At 38.5% G+C, this 13,426-nt stretch overlaps 1 protein-coding gene across 1 annotated transcript in view; it reads right to left on the bottom strand.

Annotated features, from left to right (window-relative positions):
• The window catches only part of LOC140368810 (leucine zipper putative tumor suppressor 2 homolog), a 28,869-nt gene extending 17,336 nt beyond the window's left edge, over positions 1–11,533 (bottom strand). Inside the window, exons 1-2 of the mRNA XM_072455878.1 lie at positions 11,445–11,533; positions 1,180–1,295 (exon numbers count right to left, since the gene is read on the bottom strand). The gene's annotated coding sequence lies outside the window, so the exon portion shown is untranslated. The remainder of the gene's footprint in view (positions 1–1,179; positions 1,296–11,444) is intronic.
• Between the last annotated feature and the right edge of the window lie 1,893 nt (positions 11,534–13,426).

Raw genomic sequence — 13,426 nt, 5'->3', positions numbered from 1 at the left:
TATTTTGTCGCCAAGAGGAAAACTGTTGCGGAAATAAAGCGGAAACTAATCAGAATCAGACTCAGAATTTAGGATACGTTGCAAAATAATTAGCCAACTAAACTATAAAAATATGTTGATAAATTAAAATAGTTAGTAATGGTAATAGTATTTTTTTTTTGTTTAATATTAATGCATCTCGGAATGTTTTTATACCCAAAACATGGACTTAAAACGTCAGCTGTGGCTTTATTTGCAAACTCTTGTTTATTGATTCATTCATGGGTTAAGACTGATGGAAGTCATGTGACCGTTGCCCTAGTAATGCCATTGTTCATCTTTTAAACATTTAAAAGTTCTAAACAGGAAACTGCCACCCATGAAAACAGCTTGTCTAAACTATGAACTGTATATAATAAAGTGGCTTGTACATGTCCAAAAAAGAATAGATTTGAAAAAAAGTATAAGAACTGAACTAAGAATAAGACAAAGTAAAGGTTAATTATTTTGTTAAAATTGGAGTTCTACAAAAGAATGTGGGTCATAAAATTCAGATAATTTGAAAACCACTGAACTAGAACTTTAGGGACATGCTGTTCCAATTTAACTTTAGAGATTTAACAATTAAAACGATGCCTAGAGTCAAAACGATACGCATTTACACTGTACATTATCTTGTAAAATCAGCTGTTTGAGCTAAATATACAATAGATTGATATTGCCCATACATTTTAAAAGGTATTTAGTTGGAGACATAATGAAGCAACTGCAAGAGACGGACAATTTTATCCAATAGGAGACATTGCTGTGCGAGAAACATGAGGACACATTTGCCAGTTACTATCCCAAACAGTTGTTTCTCCGTCACGGTTTGACTTCAGTGTGAAAGAAGGGATTAAGTGGGAAGGGACAGTTTATTCTGAAACAGGTTCTTCAAGCATGGCTCAAAAACCTCATACAGGCTCTTTAAAGCTGTATTTAAAATGTTTTGGTCTATGATTCAAGAGCTCAACCCTGAGAAAACCATATCATTAAACACTCTGATCAATGAATCATTAACCTTTTTGTGCCGCTACAATGGACAAAGGCAGTGGTCACATTAACTGACAAACTCAAACATTAGCGTCACAAATGTTGCTGTCAAAGTATCAGATTAAGCCGTTATTGTACAAAATGTGATTTGTTGGCGTCTCATCTTACCTGTTACTGATGCCCAGTCTCGAGATCCCAACTGATCTTATTCAAACGCATGGGGCAAAGAACAACGGAGCGTCACCTGGGGTAAACAAGTCCTCTTCTGCCTCTGTGCCTGTAAACTGAAGGGAAATAAAAGGTTAAAATGAGGGTCTGAATCAGCAGAAAAACAAAAGAGACTTCGGCTATCCTGAAACGGCTGACGGGTGTTTATTGAGGCAGCGAGAAGGAGGAAAGTCTGACTCATGGTGGCTCCGAAACTTGTGCTCTGGGACGGAGGGGTTTTCCATGTCAACAAGAGACGGGGCCCAAAACAGCCCCAGGAGGAAGTAAATGTAACTATTAGTAATTATTTTACATGGTCGAGTTAATTAGTAGAGCGTTTTGGCAGAAGTTTAAAGAGGGTAGAACAATGAAAGAGAATGCATTGCCATTAGCAACGTTAAAGACTAAAGAAAGGTGTTTTATGCACATTTTATTCTTTACTTATCCTGAGTTATCTATGGTCCTGCCCAGCTTTGTTTAAAAACATTTTGAAATTATTTTATTCATTGTATTTATTTAATTTTTACTCATTTTATATTTACTCATTTTATATTTACTCATTCATTTTATATTTACTCATTTTATATTTACTTATTTTATTTGTACTTATTTTATTTGTACTTATTTTATTTTTACTCATTTAATTTTTTATAGTATTTATTTTATTTATAAATATTTTTCCCTTCTTACTCTCTTTTTTTGCAAAGATCAGTTTCTTCTATGTTTTTGTTGTTTTATGTTTAAAAAATAAGTAGTAAAAAAAAAAGAAAGGCGTTTTATGTTCATACTTTTACTTTTGCTTCCACACCATCCAGCAACACATTTATCGTTTACTCCTCTATCTGTAAAAAACAGCAGAATCTAAATGAAATTCAAATCAGATTGAATCGTTTGCCGTCTTGCGCAATCGGTAAAGGATGAATGCAAACAAGTCATGAGCGTTCATAAACAAATCTGATCCAGAGATATTCCTTCCTCAAACACACGTTACCGAGCGCCACAGTGTTGTAATTGCGTGTGGGTTTCCAGAGCTCAGTCTGTTTGTGCCGCCTCACACCGAGCGATGCGGACAGATGGGGTGACGACGGTGGCTTCCTACACCACAGCTCCACACGCAGGATTTCAGATGAGCAATTCAGCAGAGTTTTGGAGTTTGAGAGGTAATTTTAGCTATGACATTTTCAGGAGAAGCTAAAAGAACGCTACTGTATGTAACGTTCCTGTTTGGGGATGAGCCATCTGTTTGTCTCAATGGTGGCATCAGTAAAGTCAGCTTAAACGGATATGGTTGGATGATAAATAGGTGAAATAGTTGTTTTTTCTATCCATGTGTACTATATATTGCCGTTAGATTTGCAGTTTATGTTTCAAAATCAATATTAAGTTCACGGTGGAAATTTTAAACACACCCGGGAGAATTCGGATTGGCAAGAAGACTGAAAAAGGAACAGGAAATCTAATTCAAGCATTTCAAAATGTGCTTATAACTATAGTGTTGACAGGTTTATACGCAAGACATAATGCAGACGTTAGCTTTCTATGACGGAGACTTCTTAAAATTCCAATTTCAGTCAAGTCTGTGTAATGCCTCATGTATCCAACAGTGGTACATGGCAACACATGTTTCAAATGTGGCCTTTTGGACAAGGTTTTATTCCTCTTTACCAGGAGTTTTCCTAATTTTTGGTGAAAATAACCTATCTGAAAGCAAAGAGGTTCAGTGCAATTTGAGATAAGAACCGAATACAGTCATTTCACCCATTGAAAGGACAAATTATTCATAGCGCCATAACCCCAGAATGCAATCAAAAACATTTACACCTGAACTACAAGTGTTACGTTTGAGTCACAATCTGTGTAGTACTGTGATATTTATATATTTGTTCATATTTTATCAACCAGGATAGTTCATTCATACATGAGTCACATCTCTTTGTCCGTTGCCAGACTCTTATACTACAGTTCCCCATTGAAAAAAAAAAAAAAAACGTTAGACGATAATACTAGTTTGTCTTTCGGACCGACCGTTGCTTGATAACACAGATGGCGTGTTTGCTTAAGCGCCACTCCCTTCACCTGCCGTTCCAGACCACACGTGATATTCCCAAAGAGCGACTCGACAACAAAGACATGCAGAGAAAGAGCGCGGACACTGGCACAGAGGAGACGGAGGACACGGCTGCCATTACCGTGACATTATGTATCTGCTGAGGAGGCAGCTTCAAACGCAGCCCTCAAAGCCTCGCATTGACCTACAGACTGGAATCAATGAGGAGTCAATGGAGCAGGGCGGCGTCCATGTCAGACGATTGTGAAAGTGTGAAAGAGGTGGTTCTGCAGCCGTGAGCACACTGACACAGGCACGTGGAGTATGTAGGACGTGTTGTGTAAAAGTGTGTGAATCATCCTTAACAAGGTTTGGCCTTCCTTAAACAGGATCTATGTTTAAGGTTAAGTAACTCGCAGACACTGGTGGGACTATTGCAAAGTAGTCGTTTAATACAAGCAATAATACACGTTTCAGATACTTATGGCTACTATTGGACATAAAAATGCAAGTATGAATTTCAAAGTATTTGAAATGACAGCTGCATGTTAATATATTTTAAAACATAAAAAACAAAAAGTGATTGTATAGTTTTTTGTTTTTTTTTAACCTACCATAGAGTCGGGCAACATATCATAGCATATGTTTTGTTTAAGTTATGCAAAATATGAATATTGGGTATATAGTTTATTGTAAAAAAATAACAATAATAAATCTACATAAAATCTACATAAAAGCAGAAGTTATAAAGTTTAATTTAAAAGAAAAAAAGAAAAAAAAACTGAGAGTGAGAAATTATTGAATTTATTGTTGTACTTTTGATTGTGAATAAAAAAGATTTAATGGGTGTTTTTTAAATTTTAAAAGGAGGGAACACTGTTAAATTGCTGTTATCGGGATATTCCAAAAAATATCGAGTTATTTGTTTTTGTCAATATCGCCCATCCCTACACACCAAAAACATGACCATCAGTATTTCATATTGTCCTCTATCTAAAAAAAAGTCTAAAGTCGGTTGTTAAAGACATTGAACCATGGCTTATGTTAAAATGCAAAGTACCAGCAAGGACCTCCAACTAACCCTTCAACCAGTGTTAGAGGTGTTTACTGCCGTGGTCTGTAGTGGCGCACACACAAGCTCTGGGGTCAAATCTACTTTTGTGTCAGACTATTTGCCAGAGACACACAGCAAAACACACGTTCACAACCGAAGCATTGTGAGGAATGGGGTTAAACTGGCCCATTGATTCATAATCCAAACACAGAAACTTATATTTAATCTTCCGGTGTGGAGCAAATACACGCTATAGTGTTAAACAATGGCATTAACTGTACATAGATCAAATAAGGGTCAGTTAACTACTAAGTATAATGACAATGTTAACCTTTGTGTTGACGTTATTGCCATCTAAGCATTCACAAGTGTGTTTGACCTGCTTTCTTCTTCAAAATATTCATAAACTAAACGCGTAAAACTAAAACCTTAACACTGGATTTGACATTTCGATGAGAAGTTGACCAAATGGACTCCAGTTCTTGTTCTGTCCAATACATACAATTACAAATAAACGGTTTATAATGGTCAGTACAAAGTGTTGACCTTTGCAAAAGAGCACACGTCAACACATATTCTCCATTCAGAAGCCTTCCGTCGACATATTTCAACCTTTATTTGGTAAAAAAGTATATTTTACCATCTAATCATGTACTAAAATTATCTGAATTAATTCAAATTGTCTGTGGTGTGAATTATGTTGGTCCTAACGGTACATAAGTGAGACGAACTGCCCGTTATATATTTGCGACCTTTCCGCACAGTTGCCATGTTTGTGCCTGTTAAGTGTGCGCGGGCTGCGGAGATGACACTTTGCGTTAATGACATCTCTTCCTCCTCCCTCGGACGGTCTGTGGGGTCTTATGTAACCGGCGGTGACGCAGGGACCACCGGCCGCAGCGGTCCGGGCACCCACGGGCTCCTCATCTGCCTCCATATCGCTTTCTCTTCTCAAAATGATCAGAAATACTTGAGTTACAGGTGAATGTATAAGCAGCAAACACCCTTAACTATAGCCAATGTTATGTTTGTATCCGCAGCTCATACGTAAGTAAATCAAATAGGAATATATGACAAATTAAATCAAACAATCCTCAATCTGAACAAAGCGAGAGATCCATATCCACACAAAATAAACGTTTCAAAACTGAATAAAACAGCTTGCTACAAATAAAAGCCATTTCACACTTGACTAAAACACAGACAGGACAAATATGGAAAGTGCCAATAATGAAAGCTGACGACAGATTTTCACAGCGTAACGTCGTAATGATAGGAAGCGTGGGCGTACACTAATAACACCGTAAAGTCTGCTTCCTGCTATTGTTCCAGCTTTCACTCCTGTAACTCTGTCGTGTCTCACCGGGAAACTCAAAACAAACACTGGGTTAAAGCTGCTGACACCTGGAGCTATAAGGAAGACAAATTAACCTGTGCCATCAGAGTCTGGGGGGCTTTGTCAGCACAGAGCGGCCAAGATATGAAGAAACCTGAACATCCAGAGTCTTTTTAAGGAGGCAGCAGTGAAGAGTCACAATTTTCAAAGCTACCTTGGTTTTAGTTATTGAGAAGCACAGTTATACAATGAAATCATAACATTTTAATTGCAGTAAAGTCCTTGTCATTGATAAACTTGGTATCGAAAGGTCTACATCCAATTCTCTGTCAGTAAAAACAGGTGGTTTGGGGGCGAGTTCAGATGTAAGGGTTTTTTATGTGTGTGTTAAATGGCACTGATTAATAGTCTGTCTTGTTTATGATCATGTAGTCGACACGGAAAGTAAAACAAAATAAAAACAATTGTGTATGTATGTATTTCCTCTGTTTGCGTCAGTCTTTGCTGTTAAAAGCTGCACAGAGAGAGACGGCACGGGAATAACATGACGCTAAAGCCACTTAACATTCAATCACCCGCATCTGCCGTCATCGGTGAGCCACGAGCTGACCAACCGGCTGCTTAAAGGTCATTTGTTACTTAATACATCTTCAACGTAAAAACATACACAACAGTACGCACAAACAACGTCAATTCATTTAGATTCAAATACAAAACAAGGCTTACCGTATCTTACGGACTTTAAATCACACCTTTTTTCATAGTTTTGGCCGGGTTGTGACTTATACTTATATTTATACTTATATGTGATATTATTTGTTATTTTCACACTTGCAACCGCATTTCACACTCCAGTGCGTCTTATATACGTTTTTTTTTCTAGTCTATTATGCATTTTATGGCTGGTGCGACTTATTCTCCAGTGCGACTTATAGTCCAGAAAATACAGTATATTTGTATCGATTCTAACGCGTAAAGTCAACATAAAACTAACCAATATTCAACTGCAATTCCACATACCATTTTATATTACACGTAGGGGACGACTATTTTGGGACGATGTGGCTTTAAAGCGCGTGAGCTCGGAGTAAACACAGGAGGAGGCGGAGCCCGCGTGGGATTAGGTTCCTCTGCACAAACGGCGGCCTCTCCGACCAGCTGTGGATGTAATAATCACCATGACGACAAAAGCAGCAGAAGCCCGTGTAGCGCGCGCTTTTTGCTTCCAATAACAACAAATGACTACTCAACATATATACTCCCCGAAGCAGCGCAATAACACACCGGCTACGTTCTGCTGACGGGGCAGATCTTTGCAGAAGGGTGAAAAAAAAATGGCAAGATGTGTTTGTTTATGTGGACAAATGACAAGACCTGTGCCAAATAAGGCCTTATTCTATCTCGCAACGAGGAAGATAAGGCGCAGAACTCAAGATTGGCCCACTGCCTGACCAACGGAACAGCCAAAACCCGTGGAACTTATAGCGTTAAAGAATACGGGCTTCTCTAAACGGTTGACAACCATGACGAAACAGCTGCGGCGGCCAGAACGCGCCGGCTGTTTCTGTTGTCGCACTTTATCGCATGCCAATATAAATAAATGATGACTCAACACACTTATCCACACCTACCTGAGATCAAGTACAGTTGTATAAACGTTGACACTGTTGTCGAAATGCCAGCACAGAGGAATTCGTCCATAGCTTGCGTTAGACGTGCTCATTATCCATCTGGTGATTGTAAACTATTGACCAACCAAACCATAAAAAAAGTCATCACTGCTTACGTTTGCCCCCGATGTGGAAATGGTTTCGATGTTGTTGTTCGTTCAAAGAGCCATGTGAGAGTCATAATTTTGATACAAATGCTTCAGGCTTGTAGAGCGCTTTCCCAGATGCTCAAAACTCCTTCCCAATTTCGTGCATTCACTCCAAACTCTGGTGGTGTAAGCTGCTATTGTAGCCACAGCTGCCCGGGGGCTAGACTGACGGAGGAGAGGCTGCTTAGCTTCCAAGATCCGCCATTGACAAGGAATTTGTTGTCAACGCTTCTTGTGTAAAGGCAATTCCAGGTGAAGCGGTGAAGGAGTGGGTGATATGTGAAAAAATATAATTAAAAAATCCCATCACGATTTCATAGAGATGACACTTCTGATGTTATTGCCATTTGTGTCATTACTGTCTTCTAATATCCCATAAAGAAAGCCAATTGTAAGTTCACACTTCACTGTGATTGGTCAAATTCACCTGTCACTCACTAAGAGCTTAATAGAGGCTGACCTGAAGGAGATATAACGTAGTATTGCCCCTGAACATCGTAAAGAATTGCAGTAGCTGATTATACTTGTTGAACTAGACTATGAAAAATACGGCTCAAAGTTTGTTGTTCGATACAAATTGTAAGCTGCAGTGGACATTGATTAAGTAAGATGTTTTATTTCACAAAGTTGCTTCTGCTGTTGCCTCAGTGCACCTCTTTGCTGTGGTGTAAAACTGGGTCAAATCAAAACCACTGGAACACCCACGAGGGAGTTCCTGGGCCGCGCGCAGCCTCTACATCCACTAAACTCTTTGTATCGTCCAAATTGTTCTGAGGACGAGGCTAAATATTCAGCTCCGCCGAGGACACGAGAGCAGGTAGAAACAGGACACTGGGATTCGCACCGAAATGAGATCATGGGTCAAAGTTCACAGGTCATTCATTTGTCCCGGGGAGCTGGCTGTGGGACAGATGTGGCTCCAGCTGTTCACAAACACCGAGCGAACGTTGGGTACATCTACAGGACAAGTAGATCAATGTATTTGTCGAGTAACTGTGGTAATTTGAAAGCAAGTTATCACTATATTTACTCTACTTTCAATTAGTTTGCCTTTTTTTCCTTATAAAAACCTGCACAGGAGTGAACAATCTGAAAGAAATCCCATGACTGATATCAGATGTTATTCTTATCATAGCATTTCGATAATCTGATTACTCCAGAAATCAGATAATGATACATTTTTGGTGTGCGTGTAACCACTGACGCGCCAATGATCTTCAAAGCTGATCACTATGACTGGTTGCAATTATACTACTATTATTTAGGCATAAGAATGTACTGAAACGCATGTGATTCTTGTATACTGTAAGTTACAAATCCAATTGCAATGCTTCATGTCCGGAAATATAGAAAGAAAGAAGATATATTTCCAAAATTCCAGTATCTTGCCAAGATTAGAAACACTGGGGATGAAATACGAAATACTTAGCTCTTGTTTTGACACGGTTTGTTATTTAGAGTGCCGGGAAATGGGGTTCGGTCTGTCGGCGGCGGCTTCAAAGCGACTACAGCACAAATGCATGTCGGGAAATATTAAACTAAACAACGCAAAGTGATGATTTTAGTTGGAATCGATGGGAGAAAAGCTAAACATCCGACGAAACCCCTTTGTTCTCCAGACATCCGACTCTTCTTTTCTTGTTTTCCCAACCCAACCGCAACCTAAAAGTGATTTAAACTAAAAATATATGCACGTTGATGAATTGAAAATGGATATAATGTAAACTGGCTTGCTCACATCTGCTGATACTACATATAGATGGATAAACGTGCGTCTATGGGACAGTTTAAGCATGAAAGCTGCGCGTTGTTCTGCCTCTTGTTTGTTCTCTTTTGTCACGTCATCATCGTTGCCTAGTCTTTTGTTTACAGACGGAGCAGCTTGGTGTTAAAGCAAATGAGCTTCTTTTTATATCCTCGTCGCCTAAATGAGCGCTCCTGGGAGGCTCTTGGGCGAAACGACGAAACAACGGAAAAGACGGTGTGAGGTTCATTAATTCTGTTTTTAAAATGCTGATGTTGAACTACAAGGAATCCTAATCTCAACGTGCCATACGGACAATAATGTGCTGCTGCTGACCCTGTGTGCAATTACAGCCAAAACGTCATGCTGGTACCGCTTAGGTTATGAATTAGAGTTTTAGCGCAATTCTGGTCCATGCGCTATGTAACTTTTTTCAGCGAGAGGTCCATAAGAAAGTATTATTGTGAGAAAAAACATCACAAATTAGCAATTATTCACGATTATTGAGACTGTGACCACATTTTCTGTTCATTTTCTTTCATTGCCGTTGTCTAACATGTTACTTTTCCTCATGTTTGTGACCGGCTTTATGAAATTGAACTTTCCGAAAGACAAAATAAAGTTAAATATGACAAAAACAGCAAGTAATTTACATTAAGGTCTATTTTTTGGACTATAGATTGAACTAAACATACTTAATTTAGCTTCTAAAATTGCCACGATTATTATTTTCAAGTTCTTACGGTTATCATTGTGACCTGATTAATCACGATTATCGATTAACCTAATAATCGTGACATCGCCAGTGACAAACTATTAAAATTGGCAGATTAATCCGTGTCAAATTGCGTAGAGCGGTTTATGTGTCCAAGAAAGGAAACCTCAGTTTGTCTCAGTTCTTCAGTCTCATTCCTTTCAAGACTTACGTGAAAAGCGCTTATCAAAACCAGATGATAACTCTATAACGCCAGCGCTCCTCTTCGCAACGCCACATTTCTGTTTTAGTTCAGCCATCGTCAGACTGATTGTATCAAGCGTTCACAATCAAAGAGCCTTTTGATCACAGAAGTGCTGTTCATCAATCACAAAGAACGGAAACGGATAAATCACGAGCCGCAAAGTAAACATTGCTTCGGTTTGGAGATAGAAAAGTCAACTGTGATAATCAAAGCTTCTGGCAACTTGGAAATGCACTCTAGAGTTGAAAATATTGTTCATTTGCCTTTTCAAAACATCATGAAAACTTTTATTGTTACATATTACTTCTCTGTCTTTAAGTAGATGTTGCTTTGCCTGGAATACTCCACGTTAAGGCATCAAACTACTTAATTCTGAGTGTTTTATGGCTCAAAAACACAGATCTTAACCTGTCATTTGGCCATAATAACGTACAAGCAAGTGACGAACCCTCGAACGGAAAGGTTACGCGGTGCACCTTTAACTCATTTGTGTAATTGAAGATTCTTAAGCTGCTAAAGTTGACTTTGCATGCCGCCATAAACGTTCCCAAACTCTCTTCAGGATGTGACAGGCTTTAATCATGTTCACGCCACATTACAAAGCTCCCATTTCCCAGGAATGCACAAAAACATTTGAGACAAACGCTGAACTTGTCTTCGGGGATGTGAACGAGAACAATATTGTGCGATCACATGGTAAATGGTAAATATTGAGTGTCGATTTAGGCAGAACTTGAGGAGAGGAAATGGGCTGTGCAGATTAGAGATTTACAGAGGAGGTGCATTGTTACGTCTGAGCCACTGAACCTGTCCTGTCCGATGCAAATGATGATAACAATGTTCAGAACTGAGTCAGAGAAGCAGAACAGGAAAGTAATTGATGTAAAAGCTGAGAAAAGTGACAAAACTTCACATGCAAATCTGGCTGTTGCATATTAAGACAAACAAATGAGTTATTTCTGCTATTGCAGGTCTTGCAATAGTAAACAAAATCAACAAACTCTTTAATTTATAAGTGATGTTAGTATTAATATTTGTTTTATACGGCCTGTATCAGAAATGGTACACAATGACATCAAATTCTCTACTGCAGAATGGCACAATTATGTCATATATAGGACTTTTATGACCTAAATTACCTAAATCTAACACTTTCCACTTGGTACTTATAAAACATAAAACAGATGGAGCTATAGCACACCAGGTTTAACATTCTTAACGCGAGTTGTGCAGCTCGTTACAGAGGAAAAGGTTGAACCGAGCCTACCATGCGCGAGTGTTGTGGACTGTCCCGAGCAGCTGCTGTAAAGTCCGCTGGAAAAGACCCACCGAGACGCGCTGCTTTAGCCCCTTTAGAACGTTTCATTAAACCTTATGAACTTCTCCGCGGTCCTGTTCGGTGGAAAAGCAGTTGGACCGACATTACTTATCGCTTCGGCGCCCGAGTCTGCAGCAGAAGAGACGCGCTGCGTTTGTTGTTGAGGAATGAGCAGTTGTGGACAGACGCGTTCCTTGAGTTTGGGACCGATGTCAAGCCAGCGTCGGTGCGCACGTGCTTCCGGTGTGGGCTTTCAAAATTAAAGCGATGCTGTGGGGAGGGGGGAAAAAGTGCAGCAGTATTTACTAAATTGAACGTGGACAACAGTTACTTTGCTTTTGCGTAATCATTCATTACATTTCAGGGGTTTCCAAGCTTTTGAGGCCGGGATCCCCATTTGAAAAACATATTTTGTATGTATAAAAAACATATAATTAATAATAATAATAATAATAATAATAATAGTAATAATAGTAATAATGACAATGATAATGATAATGATTATAATAATAATACAACTGAAGAAAAAAATATATATAATCAGCTTTAACATTTGTTATTGTACGGTGTCATACTTTTTAGATTAGCCTACATCTTGAAACCATGTGACCCCAGCTCATGCCTCTTGAACACCGAGGGCCCTGACTTCCACATTAAATTTTAGAATAAATTCTGGGGTAATTATAGGCATGCCAATACGATAGATACAAAGAAAAAAAAATATATATATATAGAGGGCCTCCTTCAGTATATAAGCTCAGTTCATGGTGTGAATAGATTTTCTAGACTATAACATATACTGAATGTCACATAATACAGCATAATTCATCATCATTTACTGTTTATGTATTTGTATTAATGTTCCAGTCTTTCACTCATTCATAATCATATTTGTCAGATGGTTTGTGAGAGACATCAGTCATTTCTAATTCATAAAGACTTTTATTCTGAAACATGGTTTTCCGGTTATGCCCTGTGTGTGTGGAATGTTTTCACTCAAATCTGCAGTAGTAGTACAGTATTTGTGCTCTGTCTCTGCCCCAAAGCTTCTGGACACATTTGGGCTAGTTTAATTATATATTTACATGACACACTTACACTAACACTCACACGTAATTGTCACATTAGTGTACAATAAAAGATAATCATTGGCCTGATTACAAGTGGCACATGCTGAAACCCATACCTACTAAATTAAAATATTGACAGTGTAATAAAAATTCCCTTTGAAACTCAAATATTTGACGGCTGTCTGTCGTAGCTGGTTCAATAACACAACAGGGTGGTTTGGTTACAAGCCACAACAGCGCCAAGTCTTTAGAGGATGCGTCTTCTTCCAGCACAACCGGTTTCTGCTGTTTTCAGAATACGTAAAACAAGGTCACCACAGACATGAGAATATGCCTCAATCTTTTTTGACATGTAGTAACTCCCAAAGCAGTCAAAGTGAAATATACTGATGAGATTGAGTGATTTATGATGATGCTTCGTGAAAACATACTGTACTTCTGATTTTTACCATAGCTTGCTCAAACTTGAATATCCCTGCTGGTTGTCACTTTGACTTCAGTGACTTATTACCATTTATCATTAGTATAATAGGGTGCATGTGGCCGAATGGTTAGCATCCACAAAAGTATTAAGCAGAATCTAGGGCTGCACGAACTATTGCAATCAAATCAACATCGAAATATGAATCACAGTAATTTTTGCAAAATTGTGCCGCTTTAATGAATATAAACCTTTCCTATTGATATTGTGGACTCTTTCTCCCACCATGCAGAGCATAACAACGAAATATTGACCCTAAATATGTACATACATTCATGCATTCTAAATATTTTACATCAAAAGTATGCACTGTTAATAGTAGATAAACTTAACATCTAAAATATCTGGTCAAAAAATGTAAAACTAAACAAAAAGGTGTT

Source organism: Eucyclogobius newberryi, unplaced genomic scaffold (assembly GCF_026437365.1).
Source record: "Eucyclogobius newberryi isolate DKJ021-1_F unplaced genomic scaffold, fEucNew1.0.hap1 SCAF_20, whole genome shotgun sequence".
Lineage (NCBI taxonomy): Eukaryota > Metazoa > Chordata > Actinopteri > Gobiiformes > Gobiidae > Eucyclogobius > Eucyclogobius newberryi.
Note: the sequence above shows the minus strand (reverse complement) of the source record. Positions and strands in the feature narration are given on the sequence as shown.